This window comes from Myotis daubentonii, chromosome 21 (assembly GCF_963259705.1).
Source record: "Myotis daubentonii chromosome 21, mMyoDau2.1, whole genome shotgun sequence".
In the NCBI taxonomy this organism is placed as follows: Eukaryota; Metazoa; Chordata; class Mammalia; order Chiroptera; family Vespertilionidae; genus Myotis; species Myotis daubentonii.
Window position 1 is genome coordinate 7,669,601 of NC_081860.1, and position 16,308 is coordinate 7,685,908.

Below are 16,308 nucleotides of genomic sequence, written 5' to 3' on the forward strand. Positions count from 1 at the left end.
TCCTGACATCCAACAACTTTCAAGTTGTGGCTAGCAGCGTTTTCACATTCATCCCACTGGTGATGACTTTTTCCACTGAGAAATTCCTGTGAAATCTCACTGCCACAGTGTAGCAACTCAGTGTTATGAGTTGCCTGGTGCTGTAGAAGCTCTGAGGAAGTTTGGGAATGTTCCTCAACGACCCTGTTGGTTGAAGTCAGCTCTGATAAGTAAAAGCTGCACCTCGTCACAAATGAGGCCTTGTCTGTAGCTTCTTTCCAGGATATCTTTCCCGTGGTATATCTCTGTTGCTGGTGAGAGTTTTCTATGGAACAGAACTCACTCACAAATGCCTCACTTATGAAGCCTTTGTGCTCCAACTGTGCTTCTTGTAACTCATTCAGGTGCAAAATATCTTTTAACACCGAGAAACACTGCTTACAAGGATGGTTCTTCTGGGTTGATGGAGCTGTCTTAGAAGCCATGACCTGTGACTCTCCTTCCATATATACACTCTGAGAAGCACAGGTCTCTTCATCATCCTTTTTATGCCAACAATCTGAAAACAGAAAAAAGGTGAGGAAATGAATGTGGATTTTGGTGACAGAGCGAAGTTCCATTACAAAAGTGTTTTGCCCATGACACCTCGGCTTCCTGCAATTTTCTGAAAAGAAGAGATGTGCAGGAATCGTTATAACAGGCTGATGCGAAGTTCTGGGCCTCTGAAGATCATACAGGAAGGAAGACCACACCAGGAATATGACACAAAGATGGCAAACACCACATGGAAGAGAGGTAAGACTTCCAGCCCTTCCTTACGCTAACAGTGTTTAGTAGGGCTTGTCTGCAGGTGACATAGACATGCTCTGCAGAATTTTGTTTATATCTTATTCCAAAAAAAATTCAATAAACGAGTAGCTGTTTTTTGAGGACTACTTAAGTATGTATGTAAACCTCATAACACATGTGCAGGCAAAGTTGATGAATACTGCAGGGGCAACAGTGCAGAGGAGCAGGCGATGGAAAAATGCCACAGAGGTGAACATGACTGAATGCTAGGAAGTCATATGTGAAATGACATGTCAGAAAGTGTAATGTAGTTAAAAGGAAAGGTAAAAATGAGGTGTAGGCAGTAGCACCTCCATCTGAGCAGTGATGAAATCTAGCTGATTCCTAGTATAATTTCAAATGAGCCCTTGTGTCATACGTTCTGCTAGTTTCCACTAAGGTGGGACAGGCCTCCACTAAGACCATCCTGCATGTTCACACTGTGAAAAAAAACACGGTTCTTCTTGTACCACCTTCTCTACAAATACCCAAAACTGAAATATTCCAAGAATTAATGAAAGATGACAGAGGGTACAATCCAGCCCTGGTTTAGAGCAAATACACTTGGAATAGTTTTGAGGGAAGGTAATATTACAAACACCAATTGAAGAAGGGTCTTACAAGAACAGCCCATGGTTCATGTAAGTAAAGAACATAATCAGGCACAGGCAGTCACCCAGAACCTTTATCTGGAGGAAAGGTGCAGAAGTGGAAGCCATGGATCTGGACATAGTCACTCTCCCAGGGAGAGAAACAGCAAGTGGGACCCATTAAGCTGTCTGTAAGACGACTGGCTCCCAGAGGCATCCTGAAGTTTCTGTGGAAAATAATGTTAAAGAAGTTTGTGGAGTTTATTTCTCAGGGCTCTCCACACAGCTCAGAACGGGCATCCAAAGCACATTTCATATGAGGTTGAGGAAAATTTGCAGATCCCATGGTGTGGCTTCAGGAGAGAGAAAGATAAAGGTGGAATATAAAGGAAGAGAGGCCATCACCACAATCCATTAGGTGAGATGTGAGGGTCTTACCTACAGATGATACAAGAGCAAATACTTCCAGCATCACTTTGCAGTACAGAAGTCTCTGAGCCTCATCAAGGATTCCCCACTCCTCTGGAGAGAAGGCAATGGCCACATCCTCAAAGTTCATATCCTGTCATAATGGGGATAGTTTAGTCCATTATCAGCTTCTCTCCTAAGATTTAGCATTGATCATACACCACAACTTCCATATCCATCTGCTCCCTAGACTTCTGACTACAAAGAAGATATCAGGCCTTTGTTTCACCAAAGACACTCAACCTTATATTCCTACTGATGCAGTGTCTTCCCACGACAATAAGGGCAATGAGCATATAGATCCTACCTGCTCTCTACTACAAACATGTTTTCCACACTGCGTCTTTCAATACAGTGGGAGTCAGGAACATAGGGTACGGAGAGATGATGTCCATAATGAGAGTGTGAGTTATTTGACACTGTTTTTGTCAGGCAATTACCTTGTTGTTCCCTAGTTTCTCATTCCAAGACCCTGAACAATTTGGCAACAGACTTTACCCGTTTGACACCAATCCTAGGGTGGTGAGCCATCACTTTGCACTTCCTGCTGCACAGAAATCTTTGCACCACACTTCTCTCACACAGCTTCATTCCCAGAGTCATAATGCCAAAGGTAACACAAATACGTCGTGACTTGGATGGTTCATCTTAATCATCTTCTTTGCAATACTCCAATTCACCCCTTCAGTAATGTATTCTCTCTTACGCTTCACCCTTCCCAACGCCAGCCAAGATGACACTGATGTAGGCTCTCTCATTCCTATTGATCACTGTAACTCTCCTCTACAACAAAAGGCAGGTTGCACCTATATTTCACCTAATATCTGGGACAAGAAAGTTCAACTGTAATCTACCCTCTTTTCAGGAATTAATCTGAAATTCACCATATCACATTATCGAGGTATCACCAGAAATGAACTCCACTTTCATTCCTTCTTATGTTGATTTCAGTGGCCCTGCAGCCATGAATGCACATGCCCTATCCAAGTACACATCACTCTTCCTACCATAACTCTCTCAAACCTACACTCCCACAGACCCAGCCCCCATAGTCATCTCCCTGACTTCCTACTCATTACTCAGTAAGTGTGGTTTGGTTAATGCCTGGAAAATTCAAACTCAATTAAGTTCTATAACAACTCTCATAGTCCACACTCAATGAGGCGCCTTCAGTCCTTCCGTCCACACTCAATCAGATGCCTACAGTCCTTCCATCCACAATCATTGAGGAGCCTTCAGTGCTTCTATGAAAACCTCTTTCCCTGATTGTTTTTTTCCCTTCAACCTCACCTACTGAGAACCACATCAAATCTCAGATATTCAGAGCCAACCCATTCTGGTGCTGCACTTGATATCCCTTCACCAGTCACAGCCTTCAGCACTCAAGTTCCATCACCTATGGCCCTCTCTGCCACGTCCAGTGTGTCTCACATATGACCACTGACTCCTGTATGTAATTTAGTCAGACTACTGACAACACCAGAGCTCTCAACACAATCATGGTTTGTGATTCACAAGTAAAGATGCAACAGCTGCCTTCCTATCTTGTTTTAATTGCTCTTTGTCTCCAAGTAAAGAGAAAAAAAAGTTTTTAAGATGATGTACTACTCTACCGTGGTCACTACACCCATGATTTTAAGTAGTTTTCTACCTGAATTTCTCCTCAGAGTACCAGATGCTCATGAAATGCTCTCTGTAATATCGCACACCAAACAGACAAAAAATGAAAGTTTGCTATCCTCAATGAACATTACACTTCTACTCTGAATATCTGCATCTCAGTTGATGGTGCTTCCATACCTGCAGGTCCAAATGCAAACCTTCAAGTCATCCCTGGCTCTTACCTCTCTCTCAGCCTGAAAATTAGAAAATCCACTTGGTTGCACATAAAACACCAACCCAGATTCCAACACCTTATTTCAACCCCACAGTCACCAGCATGGGCCACTAACCATCATGCTCGCCACAGCAACCTCCATCATAGAATTTGTACCCCCTCCCTCACATCCATTTGCTTTGTTATTCTTTAACCACCAGAAGCCAAATGAGACCTGGGTCAGATCACCTGCCTCTGCTGCTCCAACTCTTCCATTACTCCCATCACCTGCAGAAGAGACTCCAAAGGTAGCACAAGCTCCTCTAGACGTCACCACTGTTCCATTGTTACCAGTTCCTATTTTAAAAAAATGGACACAAGCCCCAGCTGGTTTGCTCAGCTGGATAGGGCACCAGCCTGTGAACTGAAGGGTCTCGGGTTTGATTCGGGTCAGGGGCACATGCCAGGCTTGTGGCCCTGATCTCCAGGGGCGGGCCTGCAGGTGTCAACCCACCAATGATTCTCTCTGATCATTCTGGTTTCTATTTCTCCTTCTCCCTTCCTCTCTGGAATCAATGAAAACTATTTTTTTTAAAGGACGCCAGTTGGTTCCTGAAGGAGCTGTCTTCAATCTAAGCCTTTGCGCATAAAGGAACCTATGACTGGAAAGTCTACTCACATCTTATTCCACTGTTTGCCAAAAACTGGGATCATTTCAGACAAACTTAGACATGTACTTAGAATTCTGGGCTTTGTGTCTTATCAAGGTCCCCAGATATAAGGGCCAGAAGAGAGGGAAGACAATCCCATGATACCACTATCTCAGAAGTTGTAAGAGTGTGAGGCCCTGATATCAGTTCCACAAAACAGCATCCTTAAACCACCCTGCATTTGCAGGAATCTGTGTTCAGAGAAAGATCTGTTGAGACTCTGGCCACCAACCCCAGGACCCATGGGCTCAGACTGCTCAGTACCGTTTCCCAGTCAATACGTCCATGTGTCCAGGAGATGAGCACATTACTTCAAGACTCAGTCCTCAGTGCACACTCTTGCCAGTTACCTTATCTTTTATAGGACTTCTGCCTCCTGTCCCCAACTGCTATCATCTCTCTTCTAGTTGGTTCCCCTTTTGAGCTGCTTTTGGAAAAGTTTAAAGAACTACCTCACACAATGTCCCTCTTTAGGTCACGAACATTCCTGTCCCCAGTTTCCCGAGAATGAAAGTAAAACTCCTCGTGCAAAACTCTGCCTCATGTTCTTTGTTCCTTTAGACACAAAACAAGCACTGGGTTTCCCAAATTCTCCGAGTTTGGTCACACCGTCTCGACCTCGCATGGAGGTATTGCAGCCTATGAACCTCTTTTCCCCATCACACCTTTTGTCACATGGGCAAGGATGTGACCTGTTTTACAGGGACCAGGAGTTCACAGGACTGTCCGTGTCCTCTCCAGGAATGTCCAGTTCCCTATTCCTAAAAGGGATAATTATGGTCCTAAGAGTTCTACCCCTCAGTGTTGTCTCATATTCATCCATATGCATCAGAAAATGAATTAGGCTTCACAGAAGGCATCTTTCTCAATAAGTCACCGCTGTGACCTGTAAGGACTGAGTGTGTGGACATTGATAATTCGGGAAGTATCTAGTTCTCTTTCCTTGGGAGCTAAAGTTCTAGTGGCGGACACCCCAAAAACAATGGGGCAAGGTTGGTACAACAGGTGATAAGACAGAAACGTGAAGCCAGGGGGGTCACTGGAGTCCTCCAGAAAAAGACTGGGAAGAGGTGGTAGGGCCAGGATAAGTGCATACGGGGCATATGTTCTCTGAGCACAGTTCTGCATATATGAAAAGGTAAAACATTCACCTATACTTCAACAGTTTGATAAGTAAAACATACAACAATATGAAGAACATTTACCAGAATCATCTGATCTCAGTGGAAGTCTGTCTTCATTCACATAAGAGGCTACTAGAATGAAGACCAGGAATGTCAGAATAAACCCACACAATTTGTGCTATCATCTTGATCCCCTCATTGCTTTTATTTAAGGACAAAAATCCCCAATGCTTTTTGAATAAAATAATCTGTTCATTTTTTAACTTAGGTTAGTCTTTGAGTGATAAAAATTAACTGACCTGTGAGAGAAGGTGATTCTGAGGGATTGCAACATAACTTTGGAAACTGGAGAGTGTAGAGCCCATGGTGTAGTAGAAACTGCTTTCCCTAGAGAAACCCTGTTTCTAATGTCTAAAAACACTAAGTAGGAAGCATGAATCGGCCAACTAGCAGACTTTCTGTTTTCCTCCCAGACCCTACAATTCTTTTTCCATTTACTTCTAGAGAGAGTTGAATGGTAGGAGGAGTTGGAGAGAGAGGGAGAGGGAGAGAAACATCCGCAAGAAAGAGAAACATCGATGGCTTGCCTCCCTTATGTGCCCTGACATGGCCCTATTATTCAACCTGAAACTGAGGTCTTTGCCCTTGACCGTAATGGAACCAGAGACCATTTGCTCCTTGAGTCAAAGCTATAACCACTGAGTTAACTGGCCAGGTCTTGTAGTCTTACTTAAAAAACAGGAATCCAATAGGGGCATCTTCGAGGCTGATTTTGGCTTTCTAAAGATGATTTATTGAGCTTGATTTATTGTGAATGTCTGAGGCTGCTCATTATCTCAAATTTTGTCTCTTTTATTCCATATCCTGTCCCATTGTTGTGAATTTTGGGCAGATCCTCTGAACTTCTGTGGATGCCTCTGTGTAAGTCATTTCCTTCTGGGGTACTATCATTGTGGTGTGTATACTAAAGTACCTTACAGACACACCTTTAACCAAAAGTGTCAGCACCTGGACATTTTATTTGTATTCAGTTCAGGAAAGTTCCCTTGGTACAGAGGAACCCATCAGAAGGGAATCTAGGGCTCAAGGCAAAATGTGAGGCCTCCTGCAGAGAAGGTCAAGTCCGTCCACAGTGCCCACAGTTCAACCATGACCCCACTTTCTGATCCTGGCTGTCAAAACCCACCACAGTGACTATCGTCAGCTTCCTGGTCAAAGCACATGCTGAACTGTGGGTTCCACCCCAGTCAGTGGCCTGTGGGAGGCAGCCTATCGATGATTCTTTCTCATCATTGATATTTCTACCTCTCTCTCTTTCCATAACCTCTCTGAAATCAATAAAAACATTTTGAAATGTATTTTTTAAATCAATAATATGTAAAAAAACTTTAAAGAAATATTTACCACCTGCATTTCCCAATTATTTTACTATTTTATTATAAACTGGAGGCCTGGTGCACAAAATGCATGCATGGGGAGCGTCCCTAGACCTGGCCACCAATCAGGGCTGATCAGGGCCTTCAGGCTGCCAGCCGGGGACTTCCTTCATTCCATGCCGCCCCCTAGTGGTCAACACATGTCATATGAGTGATCAGTCTCCCAGTCAAACTCTAGTGGGGATAATTTGCATAGTAGGCTTTTAGATATACAGATGTTCTTGGGGTTATTGATTCCTACCTTATCATATGTGGGAAATAAAATATGATGATTTGCCTACTGAAATATCTTATCATATCCTTGTTCAGTGCCATCATTTTGCCATTTTGAAACTAACCACAACGAGGGTATTTACATGAGGGAAGTTAACAAAGATTACAAACCTAGACTTCACTTAATGTATTACTGAATGCTTATACTTAGAAAAGTGTGGTGGAGAATGGGAACAACGCATATAAAACCTGTAAGTATATGGTACATATGGATTTAAATTGTACATAGGTTACAAATTGAGAAAAACATTTTCCTTACAGTATTCAAAACCCATAGTTCCATACAGCAAGAAGTCATTCAGTTATGGAGGAATGAGTGAAATTCAAATATATGTCTTAGATTGTGAACTGTCCGGATATTGCTTAAAATAATAAGTAATTTTAAAAATAGGCAAATTTACAAGCCAACATCTCAACAGAGGAGATAAAGAAAATGAAAGAAAATGTATGAAAAAATGTTCACCACCAAAAATTCTTCAGAAATGAAATGAAAGCAAAAGCAAGTTCATATATAGATAATTCCGGACCTACTATTTAAAAAAATTAACCATTGCCTATCCTTGCAGGGTTGAACAAAACTGGAATTTTTATATGCTGGGTGTGGGTGGGAAGGCAAAGTGCATGACAATTTTAAATGACAGTTCTGCATATGTTAAAATGTGAAATATCCACCTACACTACAATAGTTTGATTAGTCGAATGCATATCTATAAAGATAACTGAATGTAAATATTGCAAACAGATTGATTTATCATACCCCAAACCTCGAAATAACCAATTTTAGAGACAGATCCATAGATGAGGTAGTTATTCATAGAATGCAATACTAATCAGGAACAAAACAAATTCAATATTCACATAAGCTTTTGTGTTGAATCTCAAAATATCTGTGTAGCCCTGGCTCTTTTGGCTCAGTGGCTAGAGAAACAGAAAGAGATAACAAATACTCTCATGTGTACAGCCAGACAGCACAAAGTAGCTTTCGCTTCACACAGACTCTCATCTTATATTCATACACCAGACAGTCCGAGTTTTTGACTTCCACCAATTCCTGACTAATTGCCTAAGGGAGCTCTATGGCTTCCCGGGAGGTGATCAAGCTCCCCTTCCACTCGCTTGGCGTGGGCCTAAATGATAGGGGGTCGACGAAGACGACTGACCCTAACCCATTTTGACAAAGACAAAGACAACAAAGAACAAAGACAAAACAAACTAGACAAATGCAACCGAAGGTTACCCAGAACCTGCAGCTCGCTCCTTGAAGTCATGAAAATTTTTCAAAAAACATTGCAGCGGGGTGCACACAGAAGCGGATCACTTTTTGACAACAAACACCAAGATAACAAACACCAGACAGACAAACCCGGTGCAGCCTAAAGCAGCACAAACCAGAGACCCCGGCCACCATCCTGGCCGCGCGTCAGGAGCAGGAGTACTGCTGAATCCAGCCCTCCGTATAGGTCCTTCCAGGGGACGTCCCAATTCCTGCTTAATGACAGGTCTTCCTTACCTCTCTCCCGAGTCCAGGTGGCTCGGTTTCCTTATTGAAACTTTTGGGTGGAGTCTCCTCCGCCTCCCGGGAACACAGAACGGAGACTGGAGGCCTCCTTGGTATTCGTTCCCCATTGGGATGTGGGTATCTCACTGGGACCTCCAAATGTTATGGGTTCACTCAGCGAGATAGACTACCGAATCAGAATTTAAATTTAAGAGCCTTTATTACGCTGGCCAGCTGTCTACAGTTACAGCACCCTGATAGAGCAGAGGCCGAACTGCAGCCCAGACTACAAGAATTACAGCATTTTTATTTGCAAAAACCACAAAGTTACAAAGCCTTGTTTACATAATTACTTCTCGACACAGTATAGCATCATACAGTGACTACCTTCCTATCTATGTGATCTAGGAACAGAGAGTACAGACTGCCGGGAAGGGGCCATGAGACCATACGTCAAGGCCTGGCCTGATGTCAGTACCTTCCTATCTATGTGTTTTAGGAACAGGCAGCACAGAGCGCCCCTTCTGGCCAAAGTGCCAGATATGCAGCCGAGTACAGTGAGGGTTTGCACTGAAACAAATGTCTCCAACACGTGCATCACTACAGAATGTTTTCTGCTTAAAATATGCTACATCTGACTCAGTCAGGTGCAAAATATGTTGTAACACAGAGAAACACCGCTTACACAGAAGGGTCTTCTGGGTGGCTGGAGCTGTCTTAGAAGCCCTGACCTGTGACTCTCCTTGTATAGATACACTTTGACCAGAACAGGCCTCCTTATCACCCATGTTATGCCAACAACCTGCAAAGTGAGAAGGGGTGAAGAAATGAATGTTCAATGTGGAGACAGGGGGAATTCCCATTGCAAAGGTGTGTTAAACATCACAGTTGGTACATGCAATTCTCTGAAAACAAGAGATGTGCAGGAAGGATTAATAAGAGGCTCTTATAACTTTCTGGGCTAATGAAGATCACAAACAGAAAGGCCTCGCCAGAAATATGAAACAAAAATGGCAAGCACCACATGGATTAGAATATGGTGCTCCGGCTAATCCTTCAACTAACAGCATTCAACAGGGCTTGTTGACTGGGGAAGGGGGCAAGCTGAGCAAGAGGTTGGTTCCGTCTTACTCCAAGTAAAATTCAATAAAGGAGTAGCTGGTTTCGAGGACTAATTACCACATATGTGCACCACATAACACATGTGCACGTCAATGTTGCAGATGATTACAGGGGCACCAGTGCAGAGAAACAGGTGATGAAGAGGTGAGCAGTCATCACTGGGCCAGAGCTATACAGCTTGCTATAGTATTCAGGGAAGAGAATATTACAAACAATTGAATGAAAGCCTTAAAACAACAGCCATAGTTCATGTAAGTGAAGACCATAACATGACCCAGGTTGCCACAAAGAACCATTACCCAGAGAAAGAGCGCAGAAGTTGAAGCCATGCATATGGACACTGTCAGCCTCCCATGAAGTGAAAGTGCAAGCTGGGACCTATTAGGTTCACTGCAAGACTCCTGACTCTCTGTTTCCTCTACTTTTTGAGGTAACAGGTGTTAGGGATGTTCATGGAGACCTGTATTCAGGGCTCTCCATCCAGCTCGTCCCTGGCAACCACAGCACATTTGACAAGGCAGTGGGGAAAATTAGCACAGGCCATGTTCCCACTGTGGGAGAGAGAAAGCTCTGCCTGAGGAATAAAGGAAGAGAGGTCATCACCTCAGGACACTGGGAGAACATCAAGGTCTTACCTACAGATGACACAAGTGCAAACACTTCCATCCTCACATCATAGTACAGAAGTCTCTGAGCCTCATCAAGGAGCACCTATTCCTCCTGAGAGAAGACAATGGCCACGTCCTCAAAGTTCATATCCTGTCATAATGGGGACAGTACAGCCCAAGATCAGCTTCACTCCTAAGATTCTTAGTCTGTCATACTCCCCACCCTCCACATCCATCTGCTCTGTCCACTCCACACATCAGAGAAAATACCAGGCCTTCATCCCATGAAAGCCACTGTCTTCTTATATTCCTACTGACATTTTGTCTTCCCACTATAATAAAGGCAGATAAGACACCTGAGCTATGGACTCCTGTGTACACCACACTGACTTTTATCAGCAAAGTGGGTGTCAAAACCATAGGTTAAACAGAGTTGCTGGCCATAAAGATAGTGTGAGTGATTTGATACTGGCCTTGTCAAGCAATACCCTCATATTGTTTCTCAAAGACACCAAATACATGGCATCACACTGCACCCTCTTGACGCCAATACCAAGGTACGGAGGCCATGTCTTTGCACTACCTGCTGCACAGAGTTCTTTGAACAACACTTCTCTCACACAGCTTCATTCTCAGAAGCACAACTTCAAAGGTAATGAAAATTTACTGTGGTGAGGACAAATTACTTCCTAATCACTTTTTTCCAAAATTATAGTTCACCACATCCATAATCTCTTAGCCCTTACCCTTCTCCCTTACCCACTCCAGTGGAGATTTTGAAGCCTGGGTAATATTGATGTAGGCTAGCTCATTCCTATCAAGCTGTGTGTCACCCCCAACAACAAAAGACAGATGGTTAGTTAAATGGCAACGAAGCTCTGTACCTAGAATGTAGCACCAAAACACCCCTCTTTACAGGCAATCACCCTCAAAGTCACTGTACTGAATCATCCAGACACCACCAGAAATGGACTCTCTCGTCATTCACTCTTATGTCAATGTCAGGGGGCTGTGGCCATCATTCACATTCCCTCTTCAAGTGCACATCACTCTTTTCCACACGTGGTTTACACCTGCACTCCCTCAGCCCCAGCCCCCACTGTTCTCTCCTTGTCCTCTGAGTTAACTCAGCATTTGCTGTCCAGAGAATGCTTGCCAACATCTCTCACTTAACCGCAACTCAAGTCCCACACCCGATGGCGTTCTGACCATGCCCAGTGAGTTTCGCAGATGACCACTCAAGCCTCTAAGCTAATCCACAAGACTGCCTGCAACTCGCCAAAACCAGGCCACACCAAGGGTCACAACAAAATCCTGGTGAGTGTTTAGAGAAGTTAATATGTACCAGCACTAGTCTTACTTTGTTGGAATACCTCTTCAGCCTCTAAATAATATAAGGTCCACTCATCTTTTAAAGGCCCTGGCCACTGCAAAATGATTACCTCTCCCCCACACTCTACATGATAACTTCTATCTCTCTGCTGTGTCGTGATACCCACCTTCCACAGTGGCCCCAGCAGGAAAGCTAGACCTCAGGCTCACACTGTCCCTTCTGAGCTACTACTACTGGTACCAACCTGACCATGATTTCCTATATATTTTTTAAAATATATTTTTATTGATATCAGAGAGCGAGAGGGAGCAAGAGATAGAAACATCAATGATGAGAGAGAATCACTGATTGGCTGCCTCCTGCATGCTCTCTACTGGGGATCAAGCCTGCAACCAGGGAATGTGCCCTTGACCAGAACTGAACCTGGGAGCCTTCAGTCCACAGGCCGACGATCCATCCACTGAGCTAAACAGGCCAGGGCTCCTATATTAAAGTGATCTACAGTCCTGGCTGATTTGTCTCAGTTGGGTGAGTATAGACCAGTGATGTGGAACCTATGACACGCGTGTCAGAGTTGACGGGCGAACTCATTTTTTTGGTTGATTTTTCTTTGTTAAATGGCATTTAAATATATAAAATAAATATCAAAAATATAAATCTTTGTTTTACTATGGTTGCAAATACCAAAAAATTTCTATATGTGAGACCGCAACCAGGGTTAAGTTAGGGTTTTTCAAAATGCTGACAGGCTGAGCTCAAAAGGTTCACCATCACTGGTATAGACCCATGCACTGGTGAAGTCACATGCCTTGGTTGTGGGCTGGATCCACAATAGGGGTTGTGCAGGCTGCAACCAATCCTTGTCTCTTGCTCATCAGTGCTTCTCCTTCCCTCTCCCTCTCCCTTCCTTTCTATATCTAAAATCTACATATATATATGTTTATTTAAGTATCTGTGGGTTCCTAAGTCAGCTCACTCTTCCCTACAAGCCTTTGCACAATCTGTAACCAATGCCCTGCAGGACCTACCACTCAGTACACTGGTTGCTAAATACATGGTCCACTACAGGAAGCCCTAGTCATGACCTTAGGAGTCTGGGCTTAGTGTCTGTTCAAAGTCCCCAGGTCCAAGGGATACAAGAGCAGCGGGACAGCCCCTGGACACAACTATCTCAGAGGCCACAAGACTCTGAAGCCCTGAAATTATCTTCACCGTCCGGTACACCCAACTCATTCTGCATTAGTAGGAATTCCTGTAAAGAAAATGGTCTGTTGAGAGCCTGGCAAACACCGCCAGGATCTGTGGGCTCAGGCTGCTCAGTGCCCTTGTCCAGCCCAGAGGCCAGGTGCCCTCCAGATGCCGGTGTTATCTCTGAGCTCAGTCCTCAGTGCTCACTCTTGCCAGTTACCTGACCATTGACAGGACTTCACCTTCCTGTTCTCTGTCTTCTAGTCTGTCCTTCCTCTGAGCAATGTCAGGAAAAGTTAGAATCTTACCCCACAAAATGTCCCTCCTTTTTCACAACCATCTATGCTCCCAGCGTTCTGAGAGTGAAAGTAAACCTCCTCGTGCAAAACCCACACCTCATCTCTTTGTTGCCTTTAGACCCAAAACAGGCCCGGGTTTTCCTAATCCTCCTGCCTCAGCCCCACCACCGTGTCCTTAAAGGTGGCACTGCAGCCTGTAGCCCTCATCCCCCATCACACCCTGTGTCACCCAGGAGAGACTCACTGTTCTGGATGCGGCTTCCTGGGCAGCGGGACCTGAGTGGCTCCGGTCCCCAAGGCTGGGGGGTTAAACGGGGTCAGGCTGCGGGGACGCTGTGGGCAGAGAGGAGTCCCGGAGGCACGGAGGCCCCACTCCCGGCCTGTTGGTGCTCAACCAGCCTCAGACACACCCCGCACAGCAAGGACGCTGCCTCCCAGGCCTCCTCCTACTCACGTCCAGTGTACTGAAGCCTGTGAGTCCTTGAACTGAAGAGGTCAAAATGCCCACCAGGAGGAGGAAGGTGGAAGTCCCGCCTTAACGGGATGCACTGACACCAAAAACACCCGTTAGCTCCGCCCACGTCGGCCCATTCCTTTCTGGGTAATGTAGTTTTCTCAAACGCCAAGGGGAGGGCTAGCATTCAGGCCAATGACACTAGTGAATAAAGGTGATGTGGTACAGCAAGTGGTCCTGGGGAAGGACAAGATGGGGCCAGAGGCCTGGTTAACTGGAACAGACTGGCAGATCTCCCAGGAGTGGGGCGTGGGGAGGACTGGGAGAGATCCCCCAACGAATATATGCACAGGGGAGAATGGGAGACATCTGTAAACTAGCAACAATAAATACACTGTTTTTTATTTTTATTTTTAAATAATATAGCGCAGCTGCTGTGACTCAATGGTTGAGCGGCAACCTATGAACCAGGAGGTCATGGTTCTATTCCTGGTCAGGGAACATACACGGGCTGTAGGTTCAATTCTCAGTTAGGATAGAGGTACGTGCAGGAGGCAGCTAATCAGTGATTCTCTCTCATCATTGATATTTTTATCTCTCCTTATCCCTCCCTTTCTCTAAAATCAATAAAACTATATTTTTAAAGTATAATCATATATGCATAGCCCAAGGACAGAGACAATAATGTGGTGAGGGCCTAGAAGCAGTGGGGGCAGGGTAGAGGGAGGCAAAGGGGATGGAGATGGGGGAAATTGGGAACATCTGTAATGGAGTCAATAATCAATAATAAAAAGAATAGTTTGCCTACATGGCATGGTTCAGTGCTTGGACGTGGACCCATGAACCATGAGATCACTGGTTTGATTCCAGGTCAGGCACATGCCCAGGTTGGAGAGCTCATCCCGGCAGGGGGCATGCATGAGGCAACTGATCAATGATTCTCTCTCATCATTGATGTTTCTCCTTCTCGCTCACTCTCTAAAACAGCAATAAGAACATTTTAAAAAGAATAGTGTTAAGATTGATTTGATTCAACAACACCAAAGTGAAGAGGCACTTTTCATCTAATTCACTGCAATCTTTCACAATCCCTATAAATGCAATGTTTCTGTCATACTTGTTGTAACATTGAAACCTCAGAGTCATACAAAAAATGACACCAGGTCCCAGTTGATAGAGCATCAACCTGCAGACTGAAGGGTCCCAGGTACAATTCTGGTCAGGGGTACACTCTCAGATTGCAGGGTTGATCCCCAGTAGGGGGCATGCAGGAGGCAGCCAATCAATGATTCTCTCTCATCTTTAATGTTTCTATCTCTCTCTCCCTCTCCCTACCTCTCTGAAATCAATTAAAAAAATAGATATAAAGAATGACACCAGTGTATGAAATTTCATACATCACAGGACATGGCTCCTTTAGTGTATGTGGGGAACAATTCCCCTAAACATTGTTGAGAATTATGTAATACTTATTGTGACCAGAGACTATAATTAATATTGTGCACAGAAACACAACAAAGGCCTCCTTTCCAGTGTTAACGTTAACCTCACCAATAATAGAGGCACCAGGCTGCAAATTAGAACCACAAAGTCATGCAGATAATTTTACAAGACCTTGGGCAGAAGTTAAAAAAAAGCCAAAATTGGAGAAACTGATTTTCTGCCATTACTATGTGCCTTCCAAAGCACAGAATATTTGGGACCCCATTATATCTGTTCACCTCTCCAACTTTCCTTTCTAGTCATCCCAGGCAGTGAATATAATCCCCAAAATTAAAGGTGCAAAAGAAAAAAAAAACACCTTTACTGAATGATCATAATCCAGAACAGAGGACAGCAAGCAGTTTGCAGGTTGGTGAATTAGAACCTGAAACAATTCATCACAGCATAATGTGCAAACCACAATATCCGTGACAGAGGCAGCACTTTTTAGCTGAGGATGAGTGCCCTGGATGAAGCCTGTATCAGGTGTATTACCTCGTCAGAGATAAAGAAATGAAGATACTGCCAAGAGCTCAGAGTTATCACAATTTTCTGAAGCACAAGTGAGAACACAGAATATATTTCCCCTGATCACACAGGGGTTGTGACTGATGCACACTCTTCAGGTGAGCCAGGTGTTAGAGGTGAAATCTCTTCAGCCAGAAATACTCGCTGTGACACCATTTGAGTAGTAGGTTTGTGAAGTTGTTATCCATAGAATACAATACTAGTCAGCAATAAAAAAAATTCAATATTCACATAAGCATTTGCATTGAATCTCAAAATATCTGTAGCATTAAGGAAACCAGTATTTGTTTAAAAGTACACTCCTTATAGCGCCTGTAAAATTATGAAAAATATGAACTAATCTAATGTAAAAATGGAAAATGAATGATTGCATGGAAGACTGGGAAAAATCAGACAGAGGAATTATAAAAGGGAAAGAGGAATTATAAAATGTAGAGAGTGGGAAATGTAGGTTTAGAGTTGTTGGTATGGAAAATAATACATAAAAAAAGCGGAATAAACTCTGCTTTCACCGTGTACCTCAGCTGGGTGGGTATCATACAGTGCACTGAAACATCCTGGTTCAATTCCAG